Below are 18571 nucleotides of genomic sequence, written 5' to 3'. Positions count from 1 at the left end.
TACCTGCACTTTTATCCTAGAAGGCAACAGCATGGACCACATGCATACAGAGTATAAAAACACTGAAATAGAAATGTTGGAATGTCCTTATTTATCTGAAAAGAACAGCTTTAAAGGTCCTTTAAAGGCGTTAACACGATGCTGACCGCTTTAAATGAGTCAATGTACGTTTGGCCAATCGGCTGGCACGATTCCTGGCACTGCTCTAATATTTCCTTTAAACACTGCTGCATTTGTAAAGCAACGCTTGATGACATTTTCTGCTGCATATTATTGACCGTCGTCTTTTGACTGAAATGATCAGAGTCATTAGTGTCGTTCTTTCACTCCAGTATCATCTCCTGGAGGTCCAAGTTTGCATTTACTGGATGAAGTATGTCAATATGTAGCCTACTTTAGAGATACGCTGAAAGCTTTTAGACATGCACACTCGTCGGATTCTCCCCATTTTATTATTCGTGTTATTTTTACATCAGGTTAACATTTGAGTTTTTAAAAGACGTTATTCCCATAACCATCGACCTTTTTCACATTTGAGATTTGACTTTTCACAGTAGGGAAAGCCCAGGTAAAATTAGCAATGGCCCTGCAAGCATGACCTCCCTTACTTATAATGCAGCACCATAAACACACCTGTACTGTGAATGAGGGCAGTGTGGCATGTAAAGACATCTGCGCCGAATAAGATGTAATTGTGGGGTTTCCATTTTGATAAAAGGTTTAGTGTTTCAGCAAATCTCATGTAAACTACCATAAATAAAAGGAAATAAAGCTATAATTGAGTTAAAAAATTCTCCACTTTTGACTGGATTAAGCAAATAGAGGCAATTCTAGCCTAAGCAGTTCTAGCCTTCTGCACTTATTTACCAAATACTTACATGCTGTACATTTATCCTCGGGTGGGTAATGTTTGCAACACTTTGTGTGTTAATGTTTTAAGTCAGACATACCAAACAGAGAGTCCCACATTATCCTACATAAGCATGATCTTCTCCTACGTTTTACTGGAATCTCGTCACTGATGTATGCACACATATTTATTTAGAGGGAAATCTTTCTATATTGTTTCTGGTCTTAGCTGTAGGCTGCCAACAACAAACAGGTTTGGATGAATCCTTAAAGGGGGACTCCAAACAAAAGCAAGCTCTCATCCACTCAAGGTCCCTGAACCCATTATAAAAGATTATATATTTATTCAGTCGTGTCATCCCTCAGCACCGTATCCCCCACACATGCACACAACACACACACTTTTCCTTTCCCCTTGCCAGATCAATTAACAGATTAGTGGTTGTGTGTGATAGATTGAAGGCGCGAGTCCAGGATATCGTCTCTGTCTAATGCATTTTCTGTAGAGAGAGTGAGCATGAGCTTTACTCTCGGGGGAATATTGACAGGTTGGAGTGCAAGGTTATGTCTGCCCTCCAAGGATTCATCATCTGCCATTTCCTGTCTGTAATATATTTATTTTGATAATGCATATTGATGCTGTTCTGATGTTCAGATAATTCTCTTATATGCCACATGATTTACTGAGAATAAGCCCTTTTATAGCTGTTTTTTTTAAAATTGTAAGGTTTATTATTTTGCAATGATGCACACAAAAGATTGTGCAGAAAACTCATAATTTTTTCTTTTTTCTTTACTGATTTGGCGATTATACTTCAGTTACATTGGTTTGCTTCATTCCCTTCCACGCACTGTTAAATGTATAATATTTTCATTAGCACGGGCAGTCTGCCTCACTGTGATTGCAATCACACGGTTTTGTAATTAAATTGAAGGCCTCCAGTTGTCATTATCAGCTGTTTACATAAGAAACAAGAGCCCATGTTTTTACACTGAATTCCTCATGTATTTACACAGGCAGCCGTGCAGCACAGTCACTGTCTTTGTTTACACACACGCTCACAAAAAAATACAGCAGTATATATTTAGCAGCTTTGTGGTATGACTGTTTTGACAGAAGTTTGCCTCTTTTTATTTTGATGCTACTTTTAGTCCAGAGCAGATCACTGGGAGTAGTGTAGGGACTCTGTTGGTGTGAATATTTTATTTAATATTCACATCATCAAAGTAAAAGGCAGAAAGTCCCACGTAATATATCAATCCTCTTCTACTCTCGCGGGGGGCGGAGCCTATCCCATCTGCCTTTGGGCGAGAGGCAGGGTACACCCAGGACAGGTCGCCAGTCTGTCGCAGGTCTAACACATAGAGACAGACAACCATTTGCACTCACAATCACAACTATGGGCTTACCAAGTTACCAGTTAACCTAACCCCACTAACTACATGTCTTTGGACTGTGGGAGGAAGCCAGAGTAGTGGGTGAGAATCCATGCAGACACGGGGAGACCATGCAAACTCCACACAGAAAGACCCTGGCCTGATGGTCAGGAACGTCTTGCTGTGAGGCAACACCGTGTTTTACAGATGAATTGCGCCTCTCTCCTGACCTTCTCTGTACATATTGATGATGATTTGAACCAAAAATGTTCAATTTAGGTTCTGTAAGACCTGTTATCACTGATTTTAAGTCCAGTTTTTGTATAATTTATAATTTGACTTCTTTACCCTTCCACTGACACCATCCTTGAAGAGCCTTTGTCGAACAGTAGACCTGTGTGAGGTTTTTGCAGTTTTTTTCTTATTTCTTCAAGACCTTCAGATAGTGTTCATCTGCTGTAGTTTTTCAGGCCTGCCACTTGTTCAAGAATGCACTGCACACCACGCTGAAATATGCAATGTTTTTGGCTAACAACTCTTTAGGAATCTTGATGTTGGTTCAAAAATGTTATCTTATGCCTGAGAAACTGTGACTTTGACATTTTTCATAGATTCACCTAAAGAAATGGGAACAAAATGTATTATTGTGACAAGCTGCGGGTAAAAAAGGCCTAAAGATGCCATTTAAAATTGGTTCTTTGCTAAGTTATCTGTTGTGTATAGTACCAACATTGGTTCATCCCTTGAATGATTCATAGGTGAGTGAGTTAGTTACAGCAAGTGGCTTAAATAACAAAAAATAATCCTATAAAAATGGTCAGATACAAGGACTGGAATGAAAGTGAGTGAAAAAGCAGCCGATGCACAAAGAAAAACTTGTAAAAGAGCTCCAGAAAGCCTTGGAAACAAAATATATATAAATGTGGTGGCTCGAGACTTTTGCACAGCACTGTTTGTATATCAGAAATTCTCCCTCCTGGTCCAGTACCTAAAGTGTATTCTGATCCATGACCTGAACAGTATGTGATGACAAGAGCACAGTGAAAAAAAAAAATCAATGTCAATGTATTTAAGGAGCAGAGCGGCAGCCGATCTTCGGGGACCTTCCTGTGCCCGTTGGCTTGAGTTCCAGTCAATTACTCTTTGGTCTCAGCAGTGCTATGTGTCTGACTGGAGACTGAGCTGATGCATCACTGTTGGACTGACAGTGAATGAAAAATGACTCACATTATGCCACCTTTGAAAAGTAGTTTTATCACATGCAACAGACAGACAGATGGCTGGATTAGTTGACGGCAAAAATCCAGCACCCTATTTAGAGTGTTAACATCTTTCGGGGTTTCTTCTTCTTTTAAGACACAATGTTTTGTACAAATGTTTAACAGTGAGAGTGAAATCATTCACAAAAGCATCCACAACAGGTTTTCCATCAACACAAGCAAGAATCAGCTTCTTGTCTTTCCAGCTAGGCCTTTCGCTTCGTCTTGAAAAAGCTCTTACTCATGCTATAAATGTTTTCATTGCTATTGCTTCCTTCCTCCGCTATGAGTAGACTGCGACATGTCCAGGCAACATTTGTGACTGTTTATTACAGATATTCAAAGAAATGAGGAGCGCTAGGAAATGCAAGCATATGGCTGTAGCAAATGATGAAATTACAGGCCTTGACGGAAAAAGAATAACCACAAATAATTGTGGTCACAAAAGCAAACCCACAACAAGCCTCACAGAGTCGCTGTGTCAGCAGTTCTCTGAGGCTCTACTTGGACACAACAAATCTTTGAGCTAAAGTCTAATGCCAGCATACCAACACGATGAAGATAAATCTTTAACCCCATATTTCAGCATGTTAGCATAGTATTGTTTGCCTCTTTGTTTTTATTAATTAGCTTAAAACAAAAGTGGAGTATGTGTTCATAAACCAAAATACTGGGCACATTAAAAGAGCAGTCATTAAAAAGCCTACTGGGGCTTTGTGGGTGAGCCAGGATGATTTGAATTTCCACTTTCCACTTCTGTAGTGAAAACTCTGGAAAAGAGCAATGAAGAAAACGTGTGTTTAGTTAGGGTTGTCTATTTTTTTTAAAGAGCTGATTTGAGTTCAAGCCTTTTACCTCAGTATAGGAAATTTGTGCTATTCCTTGTTTGCTCATATGCATTATATGGACAACAGTATTGCAGCCACCTATACACTTCAAATAGAGGACTAGCTTGAGCATAGAAACCTGTGTCATGAAGCTCCCTGTGCACAGGTTTTGTGCTGATGTTAATTGTAGAAAAGGTTTGGGACTCTGCAGAACATTGGAGAGCATTGGAGACTGTCATACCCCAGCGCTCTGTAACTTTATTTGGTGGTCATCCACCTGGTGTCTGAGCTGCTTTGATTGATAAGCTTTTTTTTTAACAGCTGAACATGGAATATCTAAGAGGGAAGAAATTTCACCAAAGGAGGCGCTGATACCAGTAGCACACTCAGATTTACTACGCTCTTTGGAGTGATCCAGTATTTGACAAATGTTTATGAAGGCAGGCTGAAAGTGCTTTATTTTACACACCTGTGGCAACCAAAGACTAAAAACACCCACATTCAAAGTTTAAGAGGTGTGGTCCAACACTATACCATATAGATATGATGCATCTATACTGGAGCAGAGAGTGTAATGCTGGTTTTAACCTTAGACCCAGAATAGACACAATAATGGAAATACGGTAGATGTTAATGCCAAAGGAATGGCAACCAAAACAGAACCATTTATCTAATAACAGGCTAGCAAATACATATATGTCCTGTAAATATGATTATATGCAGTTCATCCGACTCATAAAACTATGTTGTTTTAAAAAAAGACGACAAATAAAGCCATGTTGTAATAAAAATGTGTGTGTGATGGGTTCAGTGTAACTTTCTTCATTAACATAAATTACACAGTCAGTAGGGCCTGTATGCAGAATGCGTGATTATTCAGGACAAGCTGACCCTCATACTATAAAACACATTTGCCTTATGAGACTTCATATCACTCTGCAGTTATTTTTTATGCTTCTTAACTGTTTACAATTTGTATCTTAATTCATGTCAAGTTTATTATATTATCTTTGACTTTTCCCCATGACGTTATATTTATTTATTTATCCATAATTTAATTTGAGTTATGAGGGTTTTTTCCCTCTTTGTCTAAAATTTCTATTGTTACATAAAATCTATTATTTCTTTTCTCTGCTGTATTTTTTCATTTGAGTGTTTGGGCCATCTTTTTTAGCTTTAAACGTTAATCATTACTATTTTCTCCACGGCACATCTCGTGTTTTTCAATCCAGCAGCTAAGTACATCTCCCCTAACTCATCATCTGAAAATGTCAATAGCTCATTAGAGGAGGCTCTCTTCTCTTCTGGCTTTTTCATCATTACCTCATTCTCCCTCCTGGTCACTAGCTCCCACATGTCTGCAACACAATGAGTGTGTGTGTGTTTGTGTGTAAGTGCTGATATGGCTGTGTGTTTGTGTCTCTGTGCCTGGTCTTTAGAGAGGGGTTGATGGCTGCAGAGGTGTTAGTGATGTTTCAATATCAATTTACTCCAAAGCCCGAGTCTCGGATGGTCTCCCTCTTTGCTAATCTAACCCCGTCCTCACCCCCCTGTGATATTTTAGCAGGTCAGTGACCTGAATATGTTTCATGGAGGTGATGCTGAAGAGGCTTTATGCATATCTGTCACCACATTTATGCAGGGTCTCTAATCAGGAGTGTTTCCCATCCTTTTTAAAAGTATTTTATATTTCCATCTATATCTATCTATATGCTCTGCAGGAAGAATAAGATTTATTCTTATATGTTATATACATAATATGTATCAGTGAAGAATTAATTTGACTACTATCTTAGAGAAACAAAGGCAAACAAAGTGTGTAGTTATGTTGCACATCATTTTTTTTGCTTTTTTCTATGTTACTGTTGGAGCACACCAGGTAGGCAATGTGATCTTTAATTGTGATGCTCAAAGCAGAGACACGAAGCAGCTGCTTGTGTTCTTTGTACACAAAAGGCTTAAAAACTGAGGTGACACACCGTGATGGCGACCTAGCAATGTACGCTGGAGAAAAACCGGTGCACAACAAACCGTACTCATTGACTCTTGATGCCATTATCCACCTTGAATTGGAGTCAAGGCTGCAGAGCACTATGCCGCTGATTTAAAATCCCTAGAGAGCAGAGGGGAGCTCATATTATCACATGACTTTATATTATGGGGATAGAGGAGCATTTTTCCTCATGGATGAAAACACATTAAGGGCACACGCTGGCCAATAAAGCCTCTCATCCAGTAATGAAACCTTATCCCAGCCCTCTTGGCATCGCATGTAGGATAGGTTTACCCTCCTGAGTGCGATGGCCAGTTGCTGCCTCCAGTCACGATTGTGGGCCGACATTGAGGGGAAAAATGGTGGGACAATGAAAAAATAAAAGTGGGGGTTTAGAGGAATGGGTTTCTGCAGCCATGGAAATGCAACACAGAGCATGAAATCAGAGCCACTGGAGATTGCTGCTCGCTCAATTGTGTCCTCCTCTTTTTCTGCTGACTTGGAGGTTTGTGGGTGTAATGAATACCTTGCCAGGGATTGTGGAGGCTTCCCCGGGCTACTCTGTATTCACATACAGCTCAACACAAGGTAGACTCTTTGACTGTACAGATGGATGTTTGGATATTTTTTCTGTTCTCCTGCTCTGCTATTTGATGAAATTCATTGCTTGTGGAAAATGAGTTTTATTGAGAGCTGGCTTGGTTTCATAATCTGCCCACATTGCACAGTGGAGATAAATCAGCTCAGAGAAAACCAGTTTCTTAGACTTCCAGTGCACACCTTGGTTACACCGTGCCTTTGGTGAAACAAGAACAAAAACACCAGCAAATACACAATTCAGTAATTAATTATCCACTTACACTGTAGCTTCTCCTGATGTGTCTATCAAGGACATCACAAAATGGATTTATAATTTCTCTTTTTCACAATAGCCTTCATTAACAAGCTGTGTATAATCCTACCAGCTCTTCCATTTCTAACACTCAGCAACATACTCGAATTACAAATAATACCTTCTAGTGTTTGGAGAACTTGTATATTAAACTGTATAACTGCATGTAAAGTAGTTAAACTGGTCTTGGACTACTCATCATCTCCCTTAGTTTTTGCGAAGCAGTACTGATCATATTTGGAAACGAGCTGTAGTAAAGCAGCCTACATCCACAAACTTTGACACACATCACTGAATTAGTGCTAAACAACAAGAGTAATACAACAGAAGAACTTCTCTCACCAAAACTTGAAAATACATTTCTGGTTAAAAATATTATATAATTCCCCAACAGCTTGTGTTAGAACAAATGACCAGACATCCTCCAGCTTCTGTCTCTTGAGGGGCACCAGGCAGGGATGTCCACTCTCCCCTTCACTATTTGCAATTTTTATTGAACCACTAGCAGCAGCAATTAGACAGAATTCAGTAATTAAGGGCATAAAATGCAAGAACGTGGAACATAAAATCAGCCTTTATGCGGATGATGTGTTACTCTTTCTCCAAAATTCACAAACCAATATCTCTGGGGTGATTGAATTGATAAACTCTTTTGCAAGAATATCAGATTACTCAATTAACTGGTCAAAATCTACAGTCCTACCGATTAATTGCTCCTTCCATAATTCCTCTTCTACACCACTGCAATCAGGAAATATAAAATATTTAGGTATTAATGTTTCTCCCAAGCTTGCAGATCTAACTAAATTAAACCATATCCCACTTTTAAAGAAGGTAGAAGATGATCTGGCTAGATGGAAATGTCTACCCATATCACTCATGGGAAGGGTTGCCGCTATAAAAATGATGGTCTTACCAAAAATAAATTATTTATTCTCAATGATCCCAACTAAACCGCCACAAGATTGGTTCAGATCTCTAGATTCATGTATGTCCAAATTCCTTTGGAAAAATAAACCCCCACGTATAAGCTTAAAAACACTACAAAAGACCAAGGATAAAGGAGGACTAGAACTGCCTAACTTTCAGCACTACTTCTTAGCCAACAGGCTTCAGTTTATCTCAGGATGGCTAAAACACACCCTCTTAGATGAACCTTGGCTAGATGTAGAACAAGCACTTTGCAATAATCTAGAGATCTCAGACCTACCATTTATCAGCTCAAACATCCAACGACATGAATGCTTTAAAAGCATCAACATCAGCTCTTCTCTGACAGCATGGTGGGAGTTTCTAAAATTGACGGCGTCTTCATTAATCCCATGCAAACGTACACCTATCTGGAACAACCCTGACATATTACAAAACAATAATATGATAAACTTTTCAGATTGGAGTGGTAAAGGAATCAAATATTTAGAACATATACTAGAAGGAACAGAATTTATTTCATTTGACGGACTAGTTACACAATATGGGATCAACAAGAAAAGATTTTTAGAATATCAACAAATTAAATCCATAGTAAAAAAAGAAATTTAAACCGGGTCAAGTTGAACTACAAACACCACCAAGTGTGGTTCAATTTCTTACTCTTAAACCCCCCAAATTACTATCCAAAATTTACAGAATGCTTTCTAAAACAGATGAATCAATATCACTTCCTATTGCAAAATGGGAAGCGGATTTATCAGTTAACTTAGACCTAAACTTCTGGTCTCAGATTTGCTTAAAAACCTTTCATCTAATTAGAAATCCCAGTCTTCAATTAATTCAATACAAAATATTACATAGAGTACACTATACAGGTCATCGGATGTTCAAGATGGGCTTTACGTCTACCAACAACTGCTCACACTGCCAAACCAATTCACCGGACAATTATATCCACGCTCTTTGGTTCTGTCCACCAGTTCAGAAGTTTTGGCGCGAGATATGTGAAGACTTATCGAAGTGTCTGAAATGTAACATTCCAACTTCCCCCTTAGTGTGTTTGTTGGGCAGCTTAGATAATGTCACTTCAGAAAAGAATATCGCCCATATGGTTTTCACTGCCCTATGCATAGCCAAGAAAACAGTCCTCATGAACTGGAAAAATAAAAATAATCTTAATTCTAACCAATATAGAAATTATCTATTAGATTACATTAGTCTTGATACAGCCTCTGCCACCACATCAGATCAATTGCTCTGGGCTCCTTTGATCAGCTCCATCACCTAGTGGGGGTGGAGGGTCATAGTTTGGTCCCGCCTTCACTGTTGTGATTGGTGTGGGGGTAGGGACAGGCTTAGGGCGTCGGGGGGTTCCCCGGAGGCATCTTCCTTGGGGGGCTCAACCCGGGGTAGCGGTCATGTCCGGTTAGGGGCTCTGTTGGCTCTCAGGTGACTGTTTCCTCGCGGCTGCGTGCAGCGGGACTAGGGGAGGGTCTGTGCTGACGGACGTGGGTTACTGACCTGGTAGCCTGGCTGCCCCTGGGTGGGTCCGGGATGGGCGTGAGGTTCTGGGGGCGCTCCGTCTCTGGGCTGGGACCCGGACCGGGCCTCGGGGGCTTGGGTCCTGGTTGGTGTGTTGCCGGGGTTGTGGGCGGGTGGGTGCATGGGGGCCCAGCCCTGGAGCAGGGTGCCGCCGGTGCGTCGAGCCACCTGGGGGGCTCTTCAACTGGTGGGGGAGATTGTCACATCTTGCAGGAGCTTTCCTCTCCTCAGGAGCTGCCTCTGCAGGAGGGGGAGATACAGGAGAGGTGGAGGAAGATCTCAGCCTGGGTGTTTATTCTCTTATGTAGTCTGGAAGATGAGTGGATGGTGGGGTGGGTGCAGTTTTCTCTGTGGTGGGGTTGGGTGGACTGTCCCGGGCTCTGTGGGGCCGGGCGGCGCTGCTGCACTGGGCCCGGTCTGGATGGGCCTGGGCCCCCTTTCCCTGGCGGGTCGCGGAGTATGGGGGTGCCTTCCCGCTCCACCACAACCACCCACACATGCAGGGCCTTGGAGTAGGGGTATGTCACCAGGGTGCAGAGGAGGCTACCCCCCCTCTGTCCCCTTCTGGCTGCCTCTGCCTCAATTTTATCCCACAACTTAGACATTCACATTACTCACACTCTCATTACACATACATATAGGATCTTGGGGGTGGGCACGATACACGGAGTCCAAAGTACCATCAGGGTGTACACCCCACCCCTGGCATCGTTGCCCACCTCTCAATTTTAAATACACGTAGACATTGAGGGCTAGCAGGAGGGACCATGCGCTTACCTGCTGCTCTCTGGCAGGTAGCTCCAAGCCCTCCTGGGTTTTAAATGCACCTTAGAACACACATGCATCAACACTACAATGAGCGGGTGGAGGGAGGTTCAGAGTCTTCTCTCACCCCCGTTCTCTGCGACCTGCTGGAGCAGGGGGGCTAGGACTAGGAGGAGGAGTTGGCCGTCCGACTGCGGTCTGGAGTGTGGAGCCTTCCTGCTGCTGCGGAGTCGGGGCGGTCTGCCTCCCCCCACCGCAGGGAAAAGGGAAACACCACCTGGGTCTGGGTGCAGTTCCCCCCTCCAGGGGCGGGGGCACCTAGACCCGGTTTGTAGAGTACGCTTGGGGAGTGTGATCGTGTGTACAATGTCTCTTTATGTCTGTCTCCACGTTGGTTGAGTGTGGAGTAAGTGCATATGAGAGCATGAGGGTGGGAATGGATGTTTGTATCTGTGTGTGCCTGTATGTCTGTGTCTATATGTCAGGTTGGGTGTCAGGCGCCACCTCTCTGGGGACATCTCAGGCCCTCCAAGGTTTGGAGGCCTATCTCCCCCTACCACCACTTCCCCTGCCAGTGGCGGACCCCCTCAGACATCGGTGCGTTGGTGGTTCTTTGTGTCCGGGGATGGGCGTTCAGGTACACACCGGCTCACTCCTTGGCGGCCGCTTATCGGGGCCTGGAGCCTGGGGCTCGCTCGGGCCACTTCGGAGGTGGGGTGCCCCCGGCCTCTCGGCCTGGGGCTCGGTCACTCAGGCGCAGCTGGCTGCCGGCGGAGCTCACGGGCGCGTCACTGCAACTCCCCCTGGCTTCTGCTCCGCGGCTGCTGAGTGAGCCCTCATCTGGGACTCTCCTCAGCTCTTTCCGGGACAGTGGCGCAGCTGCCCCTCTGTTGGTCTTCCTTGGTCTCTTGTGTTCTGGGGGCCTCTGGATGTCTGGAGTTTTGATCTCCTCCACACCTGCTTCACGCCCTGGAGGACGGGGCTGTGGCCCCCCCACACCCTCTAGCAGATTATTACATGAAGGAACCTTTTAAAAAAACAAAAAACAAGCGCGTCCATGCTCACAGGTGTACACACGGGTGATCACACCCACAAACTACACCCTTTTTGGCTCCTACCTCAAAGCACACTGTGTTCTGTTGATCTTATGTGCTGCACAATAATGTTTAACATTTAGTATTTACTGTCATATTCCCATATATCATTGTGATGTTGTTTATTCTATTACTCTTGTTCTCTTCTGCTTGCTTTCTTTTTTCTTTCTCAGCAGGTGATCCAGGTGATTGATATATGCATTTTTTTTCTCTGCCCGTTCTGTTGGTTTTTGTCTTTTGCCCTTCTCCCCCGTCCCTCTTCTCAGCTGTTTCTCTTTCCCTCTTTCTTTCTCCCCTTCTTTCCCCCAGTCAAGTCTGTCCCGTATTCAGCAAGTGAAAATAAAATAAACAATAAAAGGTGAATCAAATGGACCATTACGGCGAAGGCTGGGATGGTCAGTTTGGTAAAGTAAATCCGTTGGGCATCTTTCTTTGCCTTTAGACAACAATTCTGATGGCAAAAGAGCCAAACGGGACAGGCAAAAAAAAAAGAAAAGAAAAAAAAAGAAAAAAAAGAAAATACATTTCTTGGATAGTCTCTACCCACTTATATGTAAAATAATAATATTAGGTCCTGGCAGAGAAACGTTTTCCCACAGACTTCTAGTCTTTTTGCAGGTTCCTGTCTTCATGTGGGTCTTTTAAAAGAATGCAGGTTTAAGGCATTTCCACATTGGCTTTACTTTTCAGACCTGGAATCTACATCCATCTTTTATATTGTCTGTGAAGCAACTTCAAGTAGCCACTCCAAGAACTGTTTTTGCACTTCTGCACTGGCTTCAGTTTTCAGCCCCGAAGGGTGCTGCTTGAGCCCACGACCTGCTCCAATTTCATGTGCTGATGGTAACCGAGATCAGAAGAGAAAAACTCAAACTGTAAATGTAATAGTGAATAGCTTCAATGCTGCTATGATGTTAAATGCCAGTATTTTATGCAATCTTTCAACGAGATATTAAATTACTTTTGTAAAAAATAAAAACAGACCAATAAAAACAGATTTTATTATTAATATTTTGATTCATGACCACACTGAAGAAATCCATTTACCCTAAATCCATCTCCAGACTCATGTGCCTCATGTCAAAGGGTGGGAGGAAGAGGAGGTTGCGGCCAACTGGCTTCTCATCACAGAGTTCTCATCACCACTCCTCCACACACACAATAATAACTGTGTCGTAGTCCTCATGTGGCTCTCTACACACAGAAAGATGACTGCTCTGAATACTGAACGGCTTATTGGAGCATGATTACACACTAAAAGACCCGCAGCTAAATATCACCCACATGAACAGCCATTTTCCCCCCAACAATAGCTAATTGAACACAGTATGCAGCTTTTCAAAGGCGGCGCTGGGGCCTATTGAAACGGCGCAGGTTGATATTTCATTCAAAAGGGGCTCTCAAGAACTGAGTATTCACAGCTGTTGTGCGCGTTAAGTGGTCTGAATGGCTCTAATTTCCTGTAGTACAGTGAGGACTGGGTACAATGCTCCTGGTATGTTACTTAGGAGCTCCAAACTGCGAAAGATTTCAACAGATGATCCTGCAGAGTCACAAGGATACACAGTGTTGTATAAACAAAGCACGTGAGGCACATCATGGTCAAATTCTGCATCAAAAGAAAAACAATTGCATAAAAGTAAAGCCATCGCCTCTGAGAGCCTATTAGTGTCCAGACATGAGTCAAGAGAAGATGATCATACACCAACTGAGCACTTAAAAGCTTGATTTTTGAGTAAGAAACAACAGGAGCTAACACCAGACAACAGCACACTTTTGTCCTTTACCATGAAAACACCAAAGTTGTCCTTGATAAAACAGAACACACAAAGAAGCACCAATTAAATGAAATATTTTTTAAGACCACAAATCACCAAGAGGCTCATATCCTCTCTGGCACAACAAATATTCACCAGGATAAGCCTTATCTTTGAAGTACTTGTTGCAGAGCTGTTGCACTGAATTGCATAACTTCTCACTGTGCCGTAGTGTCTTACTGTAGCTCTCACTTACTAATAACCACCCAGCTTTTTGGTACAACAGCCCAGCATGGAGTCTGAATATTTGAAGAATCCGCATTGAAATTCAACAAATCTGCTTCTATGGCGCCAATCAGCCAAAACTGGGATCCTTCTCCAAGTGTGTAATATCTCTGTAGAGCCCTGCTGCACAGAGTGTGTGTTTGTGTACACAACAGCTTTTAAACTGCATGTGTGTGTATGTGCTCTGAACAAAACCTTTAATGGTTACATTGCGCAGTCATGCATACTGATTATCATGGATAAATTGCTGAGCCTACAGACATATGGAAATGGCTTCAAAAATGGCATCTATCTCTTGTGATTTGATAAAAATGAAAAATGTAGACAGATTGGCAGTAAGATACTTGTTCATGATAGCTTTATGTAACTACCTGCTCAACTTCTATTAAAGCTTAGAATTATGCATAATCAGTGGCCAGGCGACAGATGGATTTTCATTTCATATTAGTTGGATTGTTGTGTTAGATTGTACTAAAAGATGCTCTGTGGAGGTGGATATTCAGTCTCTTCAGTTATTGTACTTTGTTTTGAATCTCTTTTTTAAAACAATTATCCAATGGTAACAATGTATTTAAAATATAATACAACAAATGATGTTAGGTGGAGGTTCCAGCCTCACCGCGACCTTGATAAGGGTAAGTGGAAAAGAACGACTACATGAATAGAAATCAGTACCCTCAACTTGAAATCTTAAAATATGTATTGGGACAAATGTCCAACAATAAATAAGTAGAATACCTACCAGTAAGTTCTGGTTTACTGTTTGTTTTTAGCTTCCCATTTAATATTAAAGTGAATTACAGATGGAGTTGATAAGTTAGCTAGCTAGCTAGTGCTAGCTAAAAATTCCTCAGTTCTGTCCTTTTGTCCAAATATGGTCACGTCCAGTCTAAAAACAACGACAAAAACATGAGTATGGTAAAAAATGCAAACTTGGTAGCAATGTCCATCTGATACATACATCCTATAATTCATAGGAGTTTGGTGCTCCTCCTGCTTGAAGGTCGATGGAAGCTGATTTTAGCTTCTAGGGGTTTCTGTCAGTCTGTCTGCTCCTATCATGTTTTCATTTCTACAATGATACGATATGGGCTTTGTGCAGGCTGTAGAGGCTCTAATGTATTCACTAACTATGGCAGAGAGGCACTGACAGCAGCTTATTTTAATAGTGGATATTTTACTGAGACATTTAAAATTTGAACAGCTAGCTAAACATTGAGATTTAGTCATTCTCATGGTTCTTATCACAGTTATTCTACCTGAATGCTTAAGTACTAATAGCTGCAGTTGTTACTACACGGAGCTTCTGCTGTCAGTTACTACATTAATATGCACATTAGTTTTCCTAAACTTTGATGACATCTGGTACATCTGAAACATGCTTATTTGATGTTTATTTCTGATTTCCTGCGTTGGTGCAGGTTTATCTTTGGTTCTTCTACATCCAACAAATATCGTATAAACCAGGCAACAGGTGGAGATTAATGTGATTTTTTTCTGTGTTTAAAATCTCATTTTACAATGAAAGTTCAAAGAGAGCTGCTCTTTAAAAATGAAAGATGACAGAGGTAGCACAGCATTCTCTTTGTGTTGAGTAACTACCGGCGACTATTGATTGGAAACATTGAGGTTACGTTTTTAAAAATATGTTGCTTTTTGTAAAACTACCCTGTCACATGCTAAAAGTCTATAGCCATGCTGTGATGCACAAGGTTACATCATCATGCTAACATTATAACATAACTACTGTGGGCATGCTGATGCCACTGTCTGACATGTTCATCTGTATAGTGAAATTTTCTGGGACATTTCATGCCGAAACACAAAACACTCCACAATTGTCTGTACCGTGCAACCTTTCAATGCATTTTTAGGGTGAGTCTTATTACTGTTTCATGAACAAAATACATGCCAAGCTAAAAGCAAGATGATGGTAAGTTTTAGTGAGATGTCTGTTAAGATTGGGGACATACTGAGGGGAGTTTAAGGGGACATGGGCATTTTCCGGTTCACACAGTTCAGTTGTGAGGACAGCTCGTTTGGATGTCAAAGAACAAAGCAGCTCTAGTTTCTGCTGGGGGGAAATCCTTGATTAGTGGCTGCACTGTGGCTTCGCAACGAGTGGGCTGTTCATGTTCACAAAGGCAAATTGGCTAAGATGGCCATGAAAGAAGACTTAATTTCTCTCCTTGGATGGATTTTCCTTTTGGCTTTTGTGGCCCAGATAAGCATATGAAAGCTTCTGTTCCTTTCAGTGTGCACACGTGTTTCTGCTGAAGATGCACTGATGTTTGAAACTGTGTCATCTGCTAACATCATCAGAGCACAGCGAAACTCCATTGGGAACATCACACCGCCAACAGAGTTTAAACTCAGTGCTTAGACGAGAGCAATGCTGCATCCAGCTCCACTAAAATAATCGAGTCTTTGCTTGAATTACCACCTTCGTTTGGTATTTACCTCATTAAAGACTAATTTGAGTGAACTTGAAAGTGGTTTGGATGAAAAACAAAGAGGTACACCATCCCCTCATCATTTTCTCTGGGCCTCTGGGCATTGGGTTTATGGTCTGAGTTCCTGCTTTGTAAATAAACAGCCACTGTTCTGCTTTTACTTCACCAAAGGGAATATTTTCATCGAGTTTAATGAATGTGAATCTGCGCTTGTACATGTGTGTTTGGGATTTTATGTGGGTCTAATTAATGTTTTAGTTGACTTATGTGTCTACTAGAGTGTTTGTGTACATGCAGGCATTTTGGGTGTGCTGTGCGAATGAGCCCGTGCGGTTGTCTGGTTTCCCTGCAAATAATAGCAGTCATTTTTCAGACAGCCACCAAAAATACATTCAGTCACTTTTTAAAAGGACTTGTCATGTTTAACACACCGTGCTGCTTTTTTCAAAGACGAGAACTGTTAATAGCAACAATTGCATCTGTCAGTGTGTTATTATTATTAACAACATATACGAGGCTTAATTGTTTAGGTGCTGAAAATGGTAAAATGACACAACATTTCTGCAAGAGTGTATGCACAATAGGGAGCACTGTGGGTGAGGAACAATACGTGTGTCTGTCACTCATTTTGCAGTGTTACAGCTCAGTCACAGCTGCGAGAATGAAGACGGGCCCCATTAAATTCAGACAAGCAAGGCTGGAGGAGCTTGGAGGGGGGGATGGTAGCAGCTACAGGGTTTTTTTTAATAACCCACTGTCACATGTCCTTTCTGCACCTTGTGCTGCCATCGCCTCTCTCTCCTCCAGTGTTGCTGGAGATGCGGTGAGCACTGAGAGCACTCCATCTGCCACCGCATCCAAATATGATCCACACATGCTATCAGACAGTTTTATCAATGATAAATAGGGTATTTAAAAAAAACAAAACAACCCACAATGAAGCCGTGGGAAGGATAACAAACAAAAGCATTATCAATCATACAGTAGGAGGGCATAATTTCTCGTGATGAGGCGTCCTGTTTTGTAAATGTTGGCTAATGTGAGGCTCGATGAAAATATTCCCTTTGGTGAAGTAAAAGCAGAACAGTGGCTGTTTATTTACAAAGCAGGAACTCTGACCATAAACCCAAAGCCCACAAGCCCAGAGAAAATAACCTTTGAGCCACTGTGTTAAAATACACCACACTCATCTACTAGTAAGAGCCCTGCATTAAATTAGAAATATCATTATAATAGAATAACATAAGGCAGAAATAGAGTTTTTACTACTCTAATGAGCTTGAAAATCAATATTCTGTGGGACCACCTTTATTCTTCAACACAGCCTTAAGCAAATTTCTGTGTAATTCCTTTCTGTAGTCTTCAGGAATAGTTCTCCAGGCTTCTGGAAGAAGATTCAAAGCTCTTTATTGGATGTTGTCTGCCTCTATTTCTGTTCTCTATCATTCTCTCTATCAGTAACGTTGATGTTTGAGCTCTGCGAGGACCATCCATGACTGATATTGTTCCAGTGTGTTTTTCTATTCAGGTATGGTTTTACTGCATTGGAATTGGGTTTGGAGTCACAGGCATAATGAAAAAGCTGCTTTAAATCAGATGCTTCCCACATGTTACTGCGTGATGGATCAAAATACTTTTCTTCATTTATAATGTGTTCCTATTTTTACAAGATCCCACTGTCTCAAATGGAGACCAGGACATACTGCACACCACACTGAGATATGCTAGGCTGTCAGAAGGTTTTTGGGAATCACCTTAGTGGTGCAAAGGGCTCTTTTGTGCCTGTCAAACTGTGTTATCTTTGGTGTTTTTATAGATTATTAAAAAAAAAAGAAAAGAAATAGGAACAAGTTATGGGATTCTGCAATTGGCTGCTAGTGACAAAATGCCTAAAGACACAATTAAAAAATTGCTAAGCTATCTGTAATGTGTAGACACAACACTGATTGATCCCTTGAGTTAGAAGTCTTTTATGCCTAAAGGATAGGTGAGTGTCAAGTGGTTTAATAAACCCAAAAAGAAATCAGTTACAGTATACAAAGCTCACTGCAGTTTGTTATAAAAAGTACAATAATGTTACAGTAACATAAATATTTACATATGTACAGAAATTCTACTTGGATACTTGAGGGAATGTACTTACTCCACTGCAAAGAAAAAGGCTCTTTATAAAGGCAGGTGTATGTGCCAGACATGTGAAAAATAAAGTTTTGATATGAATACCTCTTTTTGTTGAGTATGGAGACAGACTGAGAGATTATTTGAACCAGAGTAACCCAGGAGAGCGACGACACTGCGAAGCTCTGTCTGCTGAACACACGTTGAGCTATGTTTTCATGTTGCCCCGAGCAGCAACTGGTTAATAAAGCCAGTAGGACAGTCTGTAACACTATGAGCCCTCTGGGGACAGGCTGACTGCACAGACACGCATACCGACATGGGCATGCAGTAAACACACAATCACACACACTTACAGGTTCATGTGCGTGCACATAAAGGACAGGCGTGCACTCAAGCGAAGGGCTTTCGTGTGTGTGTGTGTGTG

This window comes from Aulonocara sp. 'chitande type north' Nkhata Bay, linkage group LG5 (assembly GCF_057382095.1).
Source record: "Aulonocara sp. 'chitande type north' Nkhata Bay isolate Kocher_YH1m ecotype deep benthic linkage group LG5, A_spYH_male_GT1.1, whole genome shotgun sequence".
Taxonomy (NCBI): Eukaryota; Metazoa; Chordata; class Actinopteri; order Cichliformes; family Cichlidae; genus Aulonocara; species Aulonocara sp. 'chitande type north' Nkhata Bay.
Note: the sequence above shows the minus strand (reverse complement) of the source record.